The 15562-nt window shown below is 49.7% G+C and overlaps 1 protein-coding gene across 2 annotated transcripts in view; it reads left to right on the forward strand.

The window, feature by feature from the left end:
- Positions 1-15562, forward strand: part of Dock5 (dedicator of cytokinesis 5) — a 145213-nt gene that overhangs the window by 18218 nt on the left and 111433 nt on the right. The gene's annotated exons all lie outside the window — the stretch shown is intronic.

Here is a 15562-nt window from a genome sequence, read left to right on the forward strand (position 1 = left end):
ATTACCCATTTCATGAATTGTGTGTGTGTGTGTGTGTGTACACATGCGAGTGTGCGCGTATCCACTGGGAATGGGACTTGAACTCAGAACCTTGTGCTCTTGCTCAACTTTTTTGCTCAAGGCTGGCGCTCTACCACTTGATCAACAGTTCCACTTCGGGCTTGTCACTGAATGATTGGGGATAAGAGTCTCAGGAACTTTTCTGCCTGGGATTGCTTTGGACCTTGCTCCTCAGAATTCAGCCTCCTGACTGGTTAAGTTTACAGATGTGAGCTGCTGGTGCTCCATGTTACTTGGTTGTTTTTTTGTTTTTTTTTTTTAATGTTTTAATGTTTTTTTTAATGTTTTTTAATGTTTTTAATGTTTTTTAATGTTTTAATGTTTTTAATGTTTTAATGATTTTCTTGAGCTTCAGTTTTGCATTTGTAAAGCAGAGATATTTCCTTCCTTCCTTCCTTCCTTCCTTCCTTCCCTCCCTCCTTCCCTCCCTCCCTCCTTCCCTCCCTCCCTCCCTCCCTCCCTCCCTCCCTCCCTCCCTCCCTCCTTCCCTTCTTTCTTTCTTTCTTTCTTTCTTTCTTTCTTTCTTTCTTTCTTTCTTTCTTTCTCTCTCTCTCTCTCTCTCTTTCTTTCTTTCTTTCTTTCTTTCTTTCTTTCTTTCTTTCTTTCTTTCTTTCTTTCTTTCTTTCTTTCTTTCTTTCTTTCTTTCTTTCTTTCCTCTTTTGTCAGTCATGGGGCTGGAATTCTGGGCCTGGGTGCTGTCCCTCAGCTCCTCAGCTCAAGGTGAGCATTCTACCACTTGAGCCATAGCACCACTTCCAGTTTTCTGGTGGTAATTGGAGATAAGAGTCTCAGGAACTTTCCTGCCTGGACTGGCTTTGAACCGCTATCCTCAGATCTCAGCTTCCTGAGTAGCTAGGATTATAGGTGTGAACCACCAACGCCCAGCAGCAGATATTTTCTACTCCCTTCCAGATACTCAGAGTGGGGAAGAGTGTTCAGTTCTTGAAAACTGCTAATTAAGTCGTGTTTATACTTTCTAGTTTGGAGATCTCCCAAACTCAGAGGCATGTCTAAGTTAGTCGAAGGGAAGTGATGTTACCGGGGTGCTGCGAGCTCAGTCCTCCAACTCCTACCCCCGTCACAGGTTGGAACCCTGGCCCCCAGTGTGGTGGAATTGGAGATGGGCCTTTGAGGTAAGTGAGGTCACAGGGTGCTGTGCCCCGTGACTCCAGTGCTGCCAGTGGCTCACGCCTGTAATCCTCACTACTCAGGAGGCTGGGATCTGAGGATCTCGGTTCAAAGCCAACCCACGCAGGAAAGCCCCTGAGACTCTTATTTCCAATCAAACACTAAAAACAATCCATCCGTGAAGCTGTGGCTCAAGTGGTAGAATGATAGCCTTGAGCCAAAAAGCTCAAGGCCCTGAGTTCAAGCCCCACAACTGGCACCAAATAAAAACAAACAAAAGAAATGACACCAGAGAGCTCAGAGAGCTCGCTGTCTCTGTTGTGTGTGGATACGGTGAAGGAGAAGAGCATTTCCCAGAAACCAACCATGCAGGACTGTGACTTCTTTCGGGGGAAGACCAAGAGTGCACGAAGGCTGGTTTGGGTGATTCAGGCCGCTGCGTGTCATCCTGGCAGGCCATGCTGGCTGAGGCATTGGTAGGGGGGCGGGGCAGGGAGCCAGGTATTATGGAATTACAGACCTGCAGCTACCACCACATCGAAGTTTAATCTCCAGAGTCTAATCCCTGACCTCCCCCCTCTGGTAGGCATTTAGATGTGGTGAAAGTAGTTCACACACACATACATGCACTCACACATGAGGGCGTGAGCACGTGCACACCCATGCTATATGCCTTTCTCAGCCTCTGGCCCCTGGGATCTTGCCGATTCAGTGGTCAGGACTCAGGTCAGTTGGGGTCCTGTGGGATAGCAGGTGTGGAGCTGGAGGTATTATGGAAGATGTGGGGAGATAAAATGTGGTCGCTCATGGTGGATTTGCACATTTCTCCTCTGAGCACTGCGGCGGCTTAGAGAAGTGGCCTGGGTTGTATTCAGGGGAAGTTTCTGAAGTCTGAAGTATCACTGGGCTGGAGAGGAAGGAAGGCAGGTGGGGCGTGGAAAGGCTGGTGGAGAAGCTTGGGTTCCCTCTGGGGACATTAGGGCGGCAGAGCTTTTTCTAACGGAGAGAACTGAGAGTCTTCAGGTAACGCTTGACCTGAGGGGCGTGTCTGCTGTGCTGAGTGACATTTTGCCCACTGGGTAGAGGACATGGGGGCATAGACTATGCCAGGTGGGGGAGAGTTGTTGGTTTACCGTGATTGGTTTCATGGATTTTGTTTGTTTGGTTTGAGGATTTTCTTCATTATAAACCACCAGCACGTTTGCTATGTTTGCTCTCCAGGGGGATTTTAAAAAGCCCCAGTTTGTAGCCTGTGCCAACATCTGTGGCACACATCCGCCCTCCCCTTCAGAGCAGCAGTGCGTGAGCAAACGGCTGACACAATCCCTGAACGCATCCAGCCGTCAGCCATCACGCAGCAGGGCAGGCCCGAGCCGGCGAATGATGTTGGTCAGGGTTAGCTCCTGTGGGTACAGGCAGTGCCTGGACCCGTCCTGAGCATGGCCTCTGGGGAGGGCCTGGACGTTCTCACACACCCTGTGAGACACCCTATGATGGATGGACACACTGCTCCTCGGGAAGCCAAACCGCTATTGTGACCTAATTCCGTCCCCTGGGGGTACTGCACTGCTTAGAGACCAGGTGGGAGAATGGCCAGGGCAAACTGATATCACGTGCCGGACCCAAGTTCCAAAAGAAAAAAACCCTATGCCAGGCAAAGTGGCGCACCCCTGTAATCCCAGCACTCATGAGGCTGACGCAGGAGGATTGGGAGTTCAAGATCATCCTAGATATATAACCCAGTTCAAGGCCACCCTCAGCTCCAAGGAGAGACAGTCTGAGCAATGGAAGGAGTGGAAAGAAGGAAGGAGAGGGAGGGAGGAAGCCAGCGTAGAGTTGCCCCTGTGCTTTGTGTTCGAGTTCCAGCCCTGATGGCACCCTCTCTGCTCTTGTGTCTGCTCCTGTGGCATAGTGGCTTCACTGGACATCTCGGCATGGTGCCTCAGCCCCTTCCAGAGCTTTCCACGAACACAATTGTCCCCTTATCCCCATGGGCTGCGTTCCAAAACCCCCCAGGGGAGCCTAAATCCCAGGCCTGTATATACCAGGGCTTTTCCTCTTGATACTGATGATAAAGCCTAATTTATAAAGTTAGGTGTAATAAGAGATGAACAATGGTAACAAGATGCTGCAATTCGTAATTTCAGCCTGTGAGTCACCACTGGAATTTTCCTTGCTGGTAGTGGGGCTTGAACTCAAGACCTCATGCAGGTGCTCTACTGCTTGAGCTACACCTCCACTTTGTTTTTTCATGGTTAATTGGAGCTAAGTCTCATGGATTTGTCTTCCCCAGGCTGGCTTTGAACTTCAACCCTCAGATCTCAGCTAAGATCAGCCTCTGGTGCTCGGAATTTTTTTTTCTTAATAGTTTCAGAGCCTGGGTGACAGCAGGTGACTGAGATGTGGGGTGAGGGGGACCTCAGGCAGCAAATTCCAAAGTCCTGCGCATGCGTGACCCCCTGTCTAATTGCCTTCCCTCCCTCCTCCCCTCCTCCCTCTCCCCCCCCCCCCCCCCCCCGGGCTGTGACTATTAATTCTTCATTCTTTTTTACCCAGCTTAGCGGTTAGGGTTCTGGGATTTCTGGGATGTGGTGTGTGACTGGTGATCTTTTGCTGGCACTTAGGATCATCAGAAACCATGAGAAAATTGGAGCCCTTAGCATCAGGGAAGGAAAATGAGTTCTTTCTTTGCCCAAGGGATCTGGGAGGCGCCCTGCCCGGTCTGTGTTGGGATGAAATGCCATTTGGAGGCTTGGGGCACATGTGGGCCTCCGTCCCCCCCAGTCTTCGCCTTTACCACACGCAACATCATGAATAATTAGATTGTTGGGTTGTTTGGGCTGGAGGCTGAGTCTCGCTCGAAGTGGCTCCACCCGGAATGCCGTGGTCTTCCACGGGAGCCGATGGGTGGAGGGAAGGATTTCCCTCAGCAAGGACCCTAGTGAGGGGTGGGATTAAGATTGGTGGCCCCCAGTCAGGGGTCAGGAGCATGGGTCTCCCTAGAATCCACCGCACCTGCTGCTGCCCCCTGGTGTGGAAGGCCTACCCCTTCAGACACACACCTATTCCTTTTTGCTTTGATTGCATTTCCTCATAAGGTAAGGCTCTTTTGTCCAGGCTGACCTTTGGTCAAGATTCTTCTACCTCTGCTCCCTGGATAGCTGGGATTACAGGTATGCATTGCCGTGCCCAGCACATAAAATTTCTGAAATGTAAAATGCTATTACTATTTAGTATCATATATCTACCCATGTCTATATCGATACCTGTATATGGATGTGGGGTGAGATATCTATATCGATTTCAATATAGATAGGTAAAGAAAAGCTTCTGAGACATTCAAATAGAAATACCCAGCTATTAAAAAAATCCAACTGCTAAGTTTCATGAATAGCCTTAATTAACATGAGGATCAAAATTTTCCAAAGCTAAATCCATCTTTGTAACCTCTTCCAGGAAACACTGTGTTCTAGAAGTAGGTCGGTGTTTAATCCGATCCGTTCAGGTTCTCTCTCCTTTATTACCCGGCGTGAAGCCCTCCCGGTGGGCTACACCAGGGGACTTGATTTTTGCGCCGAGGCCTGGAGAAACTGAGGCACTGGTCCGGGTGGGACATCTGAGGGTGAAGATGAAGAAGTCAGCCTGGGTGGTGACTTCCTGCTGAAGGTGCCACGCAGGACGGGGGTGGGCTGGTTCCCGCTTACAGCATCTGGATGCCATTGTCGTGGAAAGCGTGTGGAAAGGAGCTATCCAGATGTGTCATGAGACCGACGGGTTCCGTGGGAGTAGTTCGGAGCGTCTGAATCATTTCGAGGGCACGCTGGCTTGTAAGTGAACGGTGAAATCCCTTTGTATTAAATACCATAAGGACGTCCCGTGAGGCCTCCACCAGCCTCCACTCTTTCTAGAAACTGTCTGGGAATGCTCTAGAGATAGGATCACCCACTGGGGCTTGGCTTTGTGAAACGGACCTGAATTTTGCCTGCCAGAACTCTTGAGTAAGTATGACAACTTGCTGTTGGAGAGAATGTTCCCTGGTGGCTAAAGGAGCATGTATTTGCTCAGGCCCAGGAAAAAGGCAGGTTGATTGCAAGCCCTGGCTTCGGAGCCCGGCTCTCTGTGGCTGTGGGTGGGCCAGCTTTGGCCAGGGGCCCCTGGCCTGGGCTCTCTGGAGACCAGGCTGGGTGTGGGTGGGAATAAAAGATGGAAACTGACACCCTGGGCTCAGCGGGAGCCCAGTGGAGGAAGGAGGTTCCTGCCCACAGGAGGAGGCGGCCTTTGTGTTTCCGGCCTGAAATGAACTGGCAGTGTAGACAGGAAGGACAGCCAGGCCTGGCCCAGTGCTTTCCCTGGGGTCTCTCTGGTGTCTGAAGGCCTCTTCACCTAGAGGGCTTTGTTTCACACAAAAGCTGGGAACTGCTGGGGGGGGGGGCGGAGGGGTGAAGTTAGCAAAATAAAAGTAGTTCCAGACTGTTCTGGCTGGTCAGGTGATTCGTAACTTTTCTGGGGAGTGTGCCTCTTGTCTGCAGGGTTCCAAAATAGCTGCTTTTCTTCCCCTTTTTTCCTTGTTTTAAAAAAGTTTATTTTAAGTTTTTCCTCCATCTGTGTTTTTCCTCCCATTCCATCAGGGTCCAATTAGCAGTATCCTTCCCCAAATTCCTCCCCGCCACCCCCAAGGAGGAGCAGTAACACAATTGAACATAGCGGCTGGCCGCCTGCAAGGCCACGCGCTGACCCGGACAGCAGCAACAATCCTTTCCACGGGGCCTGCTGTGCAGCTCCCCAAGTTTTATGCTTTCTACTGGGGGTTGGTTGGTGTGTGGAGGGGGGAAGGGAGTAGGTGGGGCCCTGACGTGACACACGCCATCCCACGGGGCTGCACCCCAGCCCCAGCCCCTTTTAAGAAGGCGTGAGGATCGGGAGTCTTTGGCGAGATACCTGAACCTCCTTTCTCCTTCCTCCGCATCTCTGCCTCGAATCTGTTCTTCACCGGGCCAGCAGTCCCGTGCTGGGTACTCTGTGCCTTGGCTCCGTGTGTTGGGTATACACAGGCTGGAGAAAGATGGACCAGGACACCATATCTGATGTGGGAGTGAGCAGAGACTGGGCGTCCTGTAGTCCAGGGCCTGTGAGCGAGTGAGTGAGTCCCTTTCCGATCACCTCTGCTAAGAGAAATGACATTGCCTTACCCTGTTGTGTGCAATCCAGTCAGCGGTCCCCGCGACCCTGGTCCATTCCTGTGTTCTCAGTGACCCGCAGTCCCCACCCAGCTGCCTGGAGGGCAGAGTGTGTGCAAACAGAGCCAGGCACGCGCGGCACAGTCCCCGTGTCCGTGTTTGTGTGAGACGTGCGTGACTCCGGCTCCCCGGAGTGGATGAGCGTGCGTGGCGCGGTGGTGGTCCGGGGTGGGCACAAGTCCCCAGAGCCACTCTGCTCCCGCGTTCTGGGGGCCAGGAGAGAGGCGCGGGATGCCTGGGCCTCCACTGGAGCTGGTTTTCCTCTGTGGGTGCCCCCCTCCCCCCGTGCCCAGAGCTGTCTCCACGGGCGCCCCCTGTGCTGAGTGAGGGGGTACAGGGCGGAACCCGGAGGTCCTGGCATCCTGCTGCACCCCTGGCCCTTGCGAGTTCTATTTGTGGCCCAGCAGCGGTGATCACAATATGGGTTTCCAAAGCACAGTTTTCCCTGGCATCGTGAAAAACACACGCGTGGTCGGAGCCGTGTCGTTCTGTTTTAAAAGAATATGCAGTGGTCTTGGTCGAACATGACGCCGACGGTCCTCACTGGGACTTGGCTGGGTTGACATAGACAGAAGGGGATGGGAGCTTCCCACCCAGGTGAGTGGAAGTCCCACGTGGCACGCGGCCATAGAGCGACGGGTTCACGTAATGCAGAGGGCTGGTGCTGTGCTTGAACAGCTGCACAGTTGGTCTCTGCAGCCCGTGGGGCGCTGGGCCCCAGGGCCTCCGGCACCTCCGTCCACACACTGTGCTGCTCCCCGCTTGCCTGTCTGTGAGATTCGCTTGTTGGTGATTGATTAGTGTCTTCTTCCCCCTCCTCCTTTACCCCTCCTCCCTTCCCCCCTCCTCCTACCCTCTCATCCCTCTTCCTCCTCTTCCTCTCCTCTTCTTCCTCCTCTCTTCTTCCTCATCTTTCCCATCTCCTCCTCCTCTCATCTCTTCCCCTCTTCCTCCCCTCCTCGTTTTCTCCTCATCTTTTTTCTCCTCTTCCTCTTCTTCCTCCCCTCCCTCCTCCTCTTCCTTTTCTCCCTCCTCCCTCTCCTCCTCCTCCTCTTCCCTCCTTTTCTTCCTCCTCCCTCACTTCCTCTTTCTTTTTCCTCCCCCCTTTTTATTCTTCCTCTTCCTCCTCTTATGGTAATGATGATCAAGCTGTAGGCTTCTCTGCCACTTGAACCACACCCCCAGCCCTTTCAGTCATTTTTCAGACAGGGTCTCTGGCATTTTGCCCAGAACTGACCGTGGACCTTGGTCTTTATGCCTCTGTACTTCCTGTGTAACTGGGATTACAGGCATGCACTTCCACACCCTGCCTGAGTTTATAATGCCAGTTGATAACAGCACCGAGTCCGCCCCACATCCAGCCAGCCGTACCCCCCGTGCCCTGGGCCTGGGACTCAGAGCGCAGCTGTGGAGGTCAGGTTTCCTGAGTGGGATGTGTTCCTGGACAACGAGGCTGGTGTGGGGACGCCGTGGCCCAGGGCAGCCCTGGGGAGAATGGGGAGAAGAAGGGGGCCAGGCCCATCATTCAGAGAGCCTCAGGTAGTGCTAGAAGGTGTGGAACATGACGTTAAGCTCATTATTTGAATCGGGTCATGAGGCGATGCCTGCTCAGCGGGCGCTTGTGGCTTCTCCGGCCAGGCTCCCTGGAGCTTCGCTAACCTGTGGCCCAGGTTGAGGGTCCTGTATCCGCAGTGCTGGGGACCAACGCTTTCTGACTTTGTTTTTAATTTTGAAATATTTACCTAGACCTCCCTAATTTGAACCCCCGAATGCTGTGAAATCCCAAACCCTCGGGCTCCGAAAGATTCAGAGTTTGAAGTTTGGGGTTGGGGCTCTGTCCTTGCCCAGGGCAAGAGGAGGGGTCACTGCTGGGAGGTCACTGGCGTTTGTGGCACATGACGTTTTTTGAGACAAGGTCCTGCCGTGTAGTCCAGGCTGCCCTTCAGACTCCAAACCTCCAGCCTCCTGCCTCCACCTCCCCACATGCGGGCACTGCCAGCTTGGTCCAACGCCCTACGGTAACAGTGACACTGCCATAGGTGTTTATGGAATGTTCCAGACCTGATTGGGCAACAGGAACCCCTCATGCCCTGGCTGGCAGGCATGAAGAGAAGAAATCTGTGGGTGGGTGGGAGCGGCCACTGGGTCTGATCTGGTCTGGGGTGTGAATGAACCCCACACGGCCCAGCGTCTCTTGTCCTTTTTTGTCAGTCCTGGGGTTTGAACTCGAGGCCTGGGCTCTATCCCAGAGCCTCTCTGTGCTCAAGGTTAGTGCTGTACCACTTGAGCTACAATATACTTCTGGCTTTTTTCTGAGTAGTTTATTGGTGATAAATAAGAGTCTCACGGACTTTCCTGCCCAGGCTGGCTTTGAACTGCGATCCTCAGATCTCAGCCTCCTGAGTAGCAAGGATGACAGACGTGAGCCACCGGTGCCCAAGCAGGGTCTCTCTCTTCTTAAACTTTAATCGTGGGAGGATTTTGGCAAGTCTAAGTGATCATCCTGACATAGAAACATACGCCCATAACATTTTTCCCCTAGAGGAAGTTACTTCTCTTGACAATGATAAGAATAATATTGCTGTGTTCGTACCATTCATCCTTATCGGATTTCTCATGCCTCATATGCATCTCTTCTTTGACAACACATTCCGGCACATGAAGATAATTTAGAGGACCGAGATCCAGAATGCATTCTCTGGATCCTGACCCGGGGAGGGGGGGCGGGTGAGCTGTGGAACCCCAGGCGGTGGACAGGGAGACTCCCCCATCCCTGGTTCTCAGTGCACTTGGCTGGCAGACAGAACGGCAGCCTGGACAGTACTGCTGTGTCCACGGTGACAGGCGGACACTTGTGAAGGACACTGGATGTGGAAGACACATTTGAACAAAATCCTCCCCAGGCCTGTTTCACCCTGGCAGCAGGTGGGGTGTCTGAATTCCCCGGGAAGGGAGATTGTGCTGATCCACAGCCTTGATCAAAGTCTCTCTCAAAAGATGTGCGCTGAAGGCTTACGAAACACACAGGGCCCGGTGGCCAGTGGCCCCTTGTGAGAGCCAGGAAGGAAGGCAGGTGAGGCGGGAAGCAGACGATTCCATGTGGGTTCACCTTCGCCATCAATCCGACGAGAAGGTGAATTTACAGACTGTCTTCTTTTCATGGACTGCCTGTGAACTTGTAGAAACGAGGTGTCTCATGCTTTTACTTACATCCAAGGAAATAAAATAGTGCATGAGTCAGGAAAAGATGGTGTCATCGAGGAGAATGATGGATCCCGCCTCCCCTCCACAGGGTGAGCATGACATGGCCACTGAATTCCATCTCCATTTACAGGGCATGGGTGGCGGCTCACGCCTGTCAGCAACTCAGGAGGCTGAGATCTGAGGATCATGGTTCAAAGCCAGCCCAGGCAGGAAAGTCCATGAGACTCTTATTTCTAGTTAACCACAAAAAGCCAGAAGTAGAGTTGTGACTCAAGGAGTAGAATGATACCTTTGAGCGAAAAACCTAAGGGACATCAACCAGGCTCTGAGATCAAGCTCAATACTACTACCAGTATGTGAGGGAGGTGGGGATAGATTCCTTTTTTTTTTTTTTTTTGGTCAGTCATGGGGCCTGAACTCTGGGCCTGGGCGCTGTCCCTCAGCTCTTCAGCTCAAGGCGAGCGCTCTACCACTTGAGCCACAGCAACACTTCTACGGGACCTATTCCTAAGTACCAAGGTCTGTTACCGGCCTCTCCTCTTCCATTTACTGCAGTATACTTGCTGTTCCTTCCTTCCTTCACATTGTGCATCTGTCATCCTTTGCATTGCTGAGTAGGAGTCCAGTGTATGGATCTACCACGGCTTCCTCATTCATTCTCTTCTCCAAGGAATCTGGAGTTCACCATCTTTTGCCAAATGCAAGGAAGTCTCTCTTTACAGAAAATGACCTTCTTTTATTACCAGAGGAGGAAAAAGAAGACCAAAGATAAAAGATAAGAGGGCCTCAAGTGAGATAACAAAAACGTGACCCAAGCATTTGTACCAGGAGCAGTACTGTCACACTGCAGTCTCCTCATCTGAGAGAGCCTCCTTCATCAACGAGCAGAGCACCGGGGGTCAGCTGTGTAAGCCTCCCGAGCGCTCTCCCCCTCCCCGGCTCCAAGCTTCATTTGGGCTGTGGATGTACAGGCAGGCAGGATGTTGGGTCCTCTGAGCCCTCTCTCAGGAAGTTTCCTTAAGAGGAGAAGGAGAGGCTGATGGACAGAGGTCATCTTGTGTGATTCCTGAGCATCTGGGTCAGGAAGTCCAGATGTGAGCCTCTGGCTGGGGTGCAGGGGCAGGCTCGCTCCGGGTGGAGCTCCAGGAGAGGCCCAGACGGGTCACACACACGATGGGATGTGTGGATAAAGCTGGGATAGGCAGTGTGGTCCCCCATTGCAGGCTGCGACAGTCGGGCCAGGGTATGTTAGCCTTCTGTAAATTTGATTCATGGGTAGGATTGGTCGGAGGAGAGTACAAAGGACCATGTGCACAAGAGGATTGGCTGAGAAGACACAGGGATGCGCTGTGGAAGTTCCCCGGTCATATACAAAGATGGCACCCTGGGGAGATTTTGGATCTAGGGATGAAGACTTCGTCGGAGGCGCGGATGATCTCTTCCTATGAGAGACTTGTTTATGGGAGAGTGGAAACCGAAGGCAGGGTGGCTGATCAAGACCCAAGGGCGGTTGTTATGGAGAAGGATCGTTACATTAGTTATTATGAAGAAGTAATCGATGAAGAAGGGAAGTGTGAGGTGGACAGCAACCAGTATGAAATAAATAACTGAAGGTATTGAAACCTGAGTGACGGAAGGCATGCCATCTGTAGTGATGGACCTGAAGGAGAGCATCTGTAGTGTTGGAGATTTTCTCCTTATCTAGATAGTAGTGTGTTCTGAATCTCTAATAGCTAGAGTAGGAAGTGTGTTGGGCTGTGAGCAGGAGGGAAGGGGTGAAGGTCGTGTGATGTGTGGAACTCATCCTCACCTTGGATGGAACAAGGTCCCCTCTGTTGTGGTACTGGTCTAGGCAGAGTTTAGAACTGATGTTTAACAGACCCTGTTAGCTGACCACGACACATTACAGCAAGTTATAGTGAACAGAAGTCTAACACACTAATGTGAAAGACCAGTAAATATATCTTGCACTACTTTTAGAAATGTCAGCAAACAATTCAGCCAGCCCTGATTTCTGGTTGGAAAGAATATAGTTTTCTTTATTAACATTTAGATTGTATTGCAAATTAGCTGGTCATTTTTTGATCTCTGATTTTCTTTTTATGAGTACTCATACCTAAAATACTTTATTATGAACTTAGAGATATGGCAAAACTGCACAACTTTTCCAGTCTTCTTTTGATTATTTGCAAATGTATTTGAAGATGGAGTTCAGGTGAACTTTCAAAAAGGTAAAGTGAATAATCTTGAAATACCATCAGTGAAATTTTAGAGTTTTCATTTCCTCTGCATCAAGCTATAGAAATAAATGTAAGACAGTGTTGGTGGCTCACACCTGTAGAACCTAGCTACTCAGGAGGCTGCGACCTGAGGATCATAGTTCAAAGCCAGCCCAGGGAAGGAAAGTCTGTGAGACTCTTATCTCCAATAAAACATTAGAAAACCAGAAGTGGTGCTGTGGCTCAAGCGGTAGAGCTCTCACCCTGAGCTGAAGAGCACAGGGACAGCGCCCAGGCCCAGAGTTCAAACCCCACAACTGACCAAAAAAAAAAAAAAAAGATATACATGGATGTGACCATGTATATATACCTGCATACATAATTAGATAGATAGATAGATAGATAGATAGATAGATAGACAGACAGACAGACAGACAGACAGACAGACAGACAGACAGACAGACAGACAGATAGATAGGACAGACAGACCTAAAACATGAGTTTAAATAAGGGGCAACTCTGGAGGGGAAAAGGAAACAGAAAAAGGAAAGCAAAGCAAACGGTGATTAATTAATTTTAAGATTACACTGTAACTATATATGAAAACAGCATGAAGAATTTCAGTGGAGGAGGGAAAAGAGAGCAGGCATTTGGGGGGGACATTAGAGGGAATTGGACTAGGGAGGGAGAAAGAGGATGAATATTGTCGAGCACATCAACAAGCATGGAAATGGAGCCATTAAACTAGGAAGGGCAGGGCTTAGGGAGGTAACAGGCAGGGAAGTGGTTGGAATGCGTGTATACAGGTGTGGAGCTGTCCCAGTGAAATCTCCTTTATGTAACTCATGTCTGCTAATGAAAAAGTGACCATGTGCCAACCTGCTGACATCTGTGATGCGATTGGAGGAAGGTGTTCTTGATGGGCTTGGTCCTCGAAACGTCTGCCTCCGTAATTGTATTGTTTTCAATTGCATTGTAGTCAATGTTGACTATCGAGAACGAAGAGGTCTGTGGAAAGGAACGGAGGCCGACAATGAATGAAGTACAGTGTATCTACAGATTGGGGGTGCTACCGGTGGGGGACACTGTGGGTATCCTGAGTGGTGCCCTCCTCAGTTGAACCACTGCAGACATGCTCAGAAGAAGCAGCGGAAATGGGTGCTGCTTCTGCTGTATGTCACTGTCAGCAGCCCTGCCCTCGGGGACACGAGCCTCCTCCTCTGACTTCCACAGTCCCTCCATCCAGCCTTCTGCTGGGTCATGGCTGATGGTGGCGTGTGCCTCTGGGAGGAGGTACAGAGCGGGAAGCTGGACCTGTAGGGAAAGGGGAAGGCTGAGACAGGTCAACCGCTGCTCGCCACTCAGCGGTTATCAGGTGTGAGTCATAGGCCCCAGGCCCCCGTCCAGATTCTTCTTTTTGGCCTACACAAACCAGAAGGTCCATGGGCTGTGCCCTCCAGCTTTTGGATGAGGAAGCAGTGGGGAAAGAAACTTCCTGCATTTGTAGACCATAGACGTTTTGTTCTGTTTCCCCCGCCTTGCTTTGTTGCAGCTTTCCTCCTTGAAATGTTTCACACAGATCCAATCACATATTAATTTAAACCTCACAGCTTGTAGGTAGTCTCGTGGGACCAGTGATCCAATCAGTACAGCATGCTTGAGTTTGTATCTAAGAAATAATGTGTCCAGATCGTGATGCTCAATCTACAACTATGGACCTGTCTACATGCGTATTCTATATCAGATAATTCTGTATTATATATGATTATATATGCACATAGGTATGATACATTCCAATGCACATACCTATATACATATAGACGTGTGTATATGCATACATTCTTTATATGCATATACATATAGTCACATGTACATGCGAATTTACATATGTGTATACATGTATGTGAACATATGCATATACGTATAAGAATATGCATGTGTGTGTGTATATATATATATATATATATATGTAATGTCTATGAATGTATAACCCTCAGGATATAAACTTCTAAGTTAAAAGTAATAAACCAATCATGAGATTCTCCCCTCCATAAGTGTTTAGGGAGGGAAGGTTCTCTGAGGGTCAGCTCCTGGGGTGAACCGGTGGTGGGGTGGGGCTCATGTCCTGATTGTTGGGGCCTGGGCTGGATAGAGCCTGGCAGTTAGAGCCACAGGATCCTCATTGCAGAACACAGTTTCAGAGCCTAATTGTTGCGATCAGTCCGAAACTACAGATTTTCTTAAATTTCTTGGTGTCAAAGTTCATGATTATCCTTGAAGTATTTATCTTGGAAGACCAAAAATCGTTAGCCTTCCACAACGTCATCACATAAAAGCCTGAGTGGAATCCAGGCACCGATGGCTAACAGTAATCCTAGCTACTCAGGCTGAGGTTCAAAGCCAGCTCAGTTCTACATTTTCTTGAGACTCTTCATTCACCAGCAAGAAGCCAAAGTGGTGTGGCTCAAGCAGTCGAGTACCAACTGAAATGCACAAGTCCCAATGATCAGAACACAGAAAAATAAAGTGAAACTGAGGGTCAGGGGTGAAGTGTGCCTCCTCTTTAGTTCCTGTAGAACTTAGTGACCAACCTTGTCATGAAAAAGTGTAAGTTGGATCATCTTAATATTCTGAATTATAGATGACTCAAATTGGAACCTTCTTCTGCTTTTGCTGGATCTTTTTCATTTGTAGATTCCATCAGATGACTAATAAAAGATGAAGTGTTTTGGTACTTCTTCAGAGAGTTGTAATCTGGGGATTTGTCAAAGAACCTAATTCATTAGCAAGAGTTATTACTAGCAGTCCAGACTTTTCAACATCCAAACCATCCTGTTTCTAGCTGAGAAGTCTGTTGTGTCGACTTCTTATTGCATAATTCCAAGACTTCAATTTTCTTTCTTCTTCCCCTCGCCCACACTCTCATATAATAATAATAATAAATATATAATAATAAAAAGTAAAACCAAATCATGAATTTGGTAAAATGCAGACTATGTTGCAACTGTAGGCACACTGTCTTGTCTGTTTAGCTCTGTAAAATTACACTTCCCTGACACAAACACGAAGCCACTTAGGGAAGAATTCCAACTTTGTACCAAGAAGCCCGGGGAGGAGATTTATATACAGCAACTCCCTTTTTCTTGTTTAATTTCCTCAGACAAAACAAGAGATTGTGGTGGTGCCTGCCAGTTCAAAGCATTACAGCCTCCCTCTCCCTCCCCCTCTCCTTCTTCCCTCCTCCCTCCCTCCCTCTCTCTCTGTCTCTCTCTGTCTCTCTCTCTCCTCTCTCTCTCTCTCTGGGTTGGATTGTCACCTCATGAATCACAGCATTAAGGTCAAAGGTCATTCACAGTCATCCTGTCCAGGTCCAGAACCAAGGCACTGAAAGTCATCCATTGTGGAAAGTGGCTGAGTAGAGTCTTGAATTCAGTTTTGTTTAGCCTCAAGGTTTTCCTCCGTTTCCCCTTTTTCTGGCTTTCTAATAGCTGTGCATGTCCTAGGGTGAAAACAACCCCTAAGGAAGTTCTGTAAGAAACTGGCAGTGGCGGGGAGTCGGGGTGGATGAGTGTTTCCAGTTTATTTTGTATCAGGTTCACTCACTGTATTCCTGTCCTCAATAGAGCACCAGACTAGCAGCCCTGCTGCGTGCTCCAGTCCCAAGCCGGGTTTGGGAGCTCACATTCTCAGTTAATGAGAGCAAATCTCGGCTTC

This window comes from Dipodomys merriami, unplaced genomic scaffold (genome assembly GCF_024711535.1).
Source record: "Dipodomys merriami isolate MVZ:Mamm:240054 unplaced genomic scaffold, mDipMer1.0.p SCAF_12, whole genome shotgun sequence".
NCBI classification, from domain to species: domain Eukaryota; kingdom Metazoa; phylum Chordata; class Mammalia; order Rodentia; family Heteromyidae; genus Dipodomys; species Dipodomys merriami.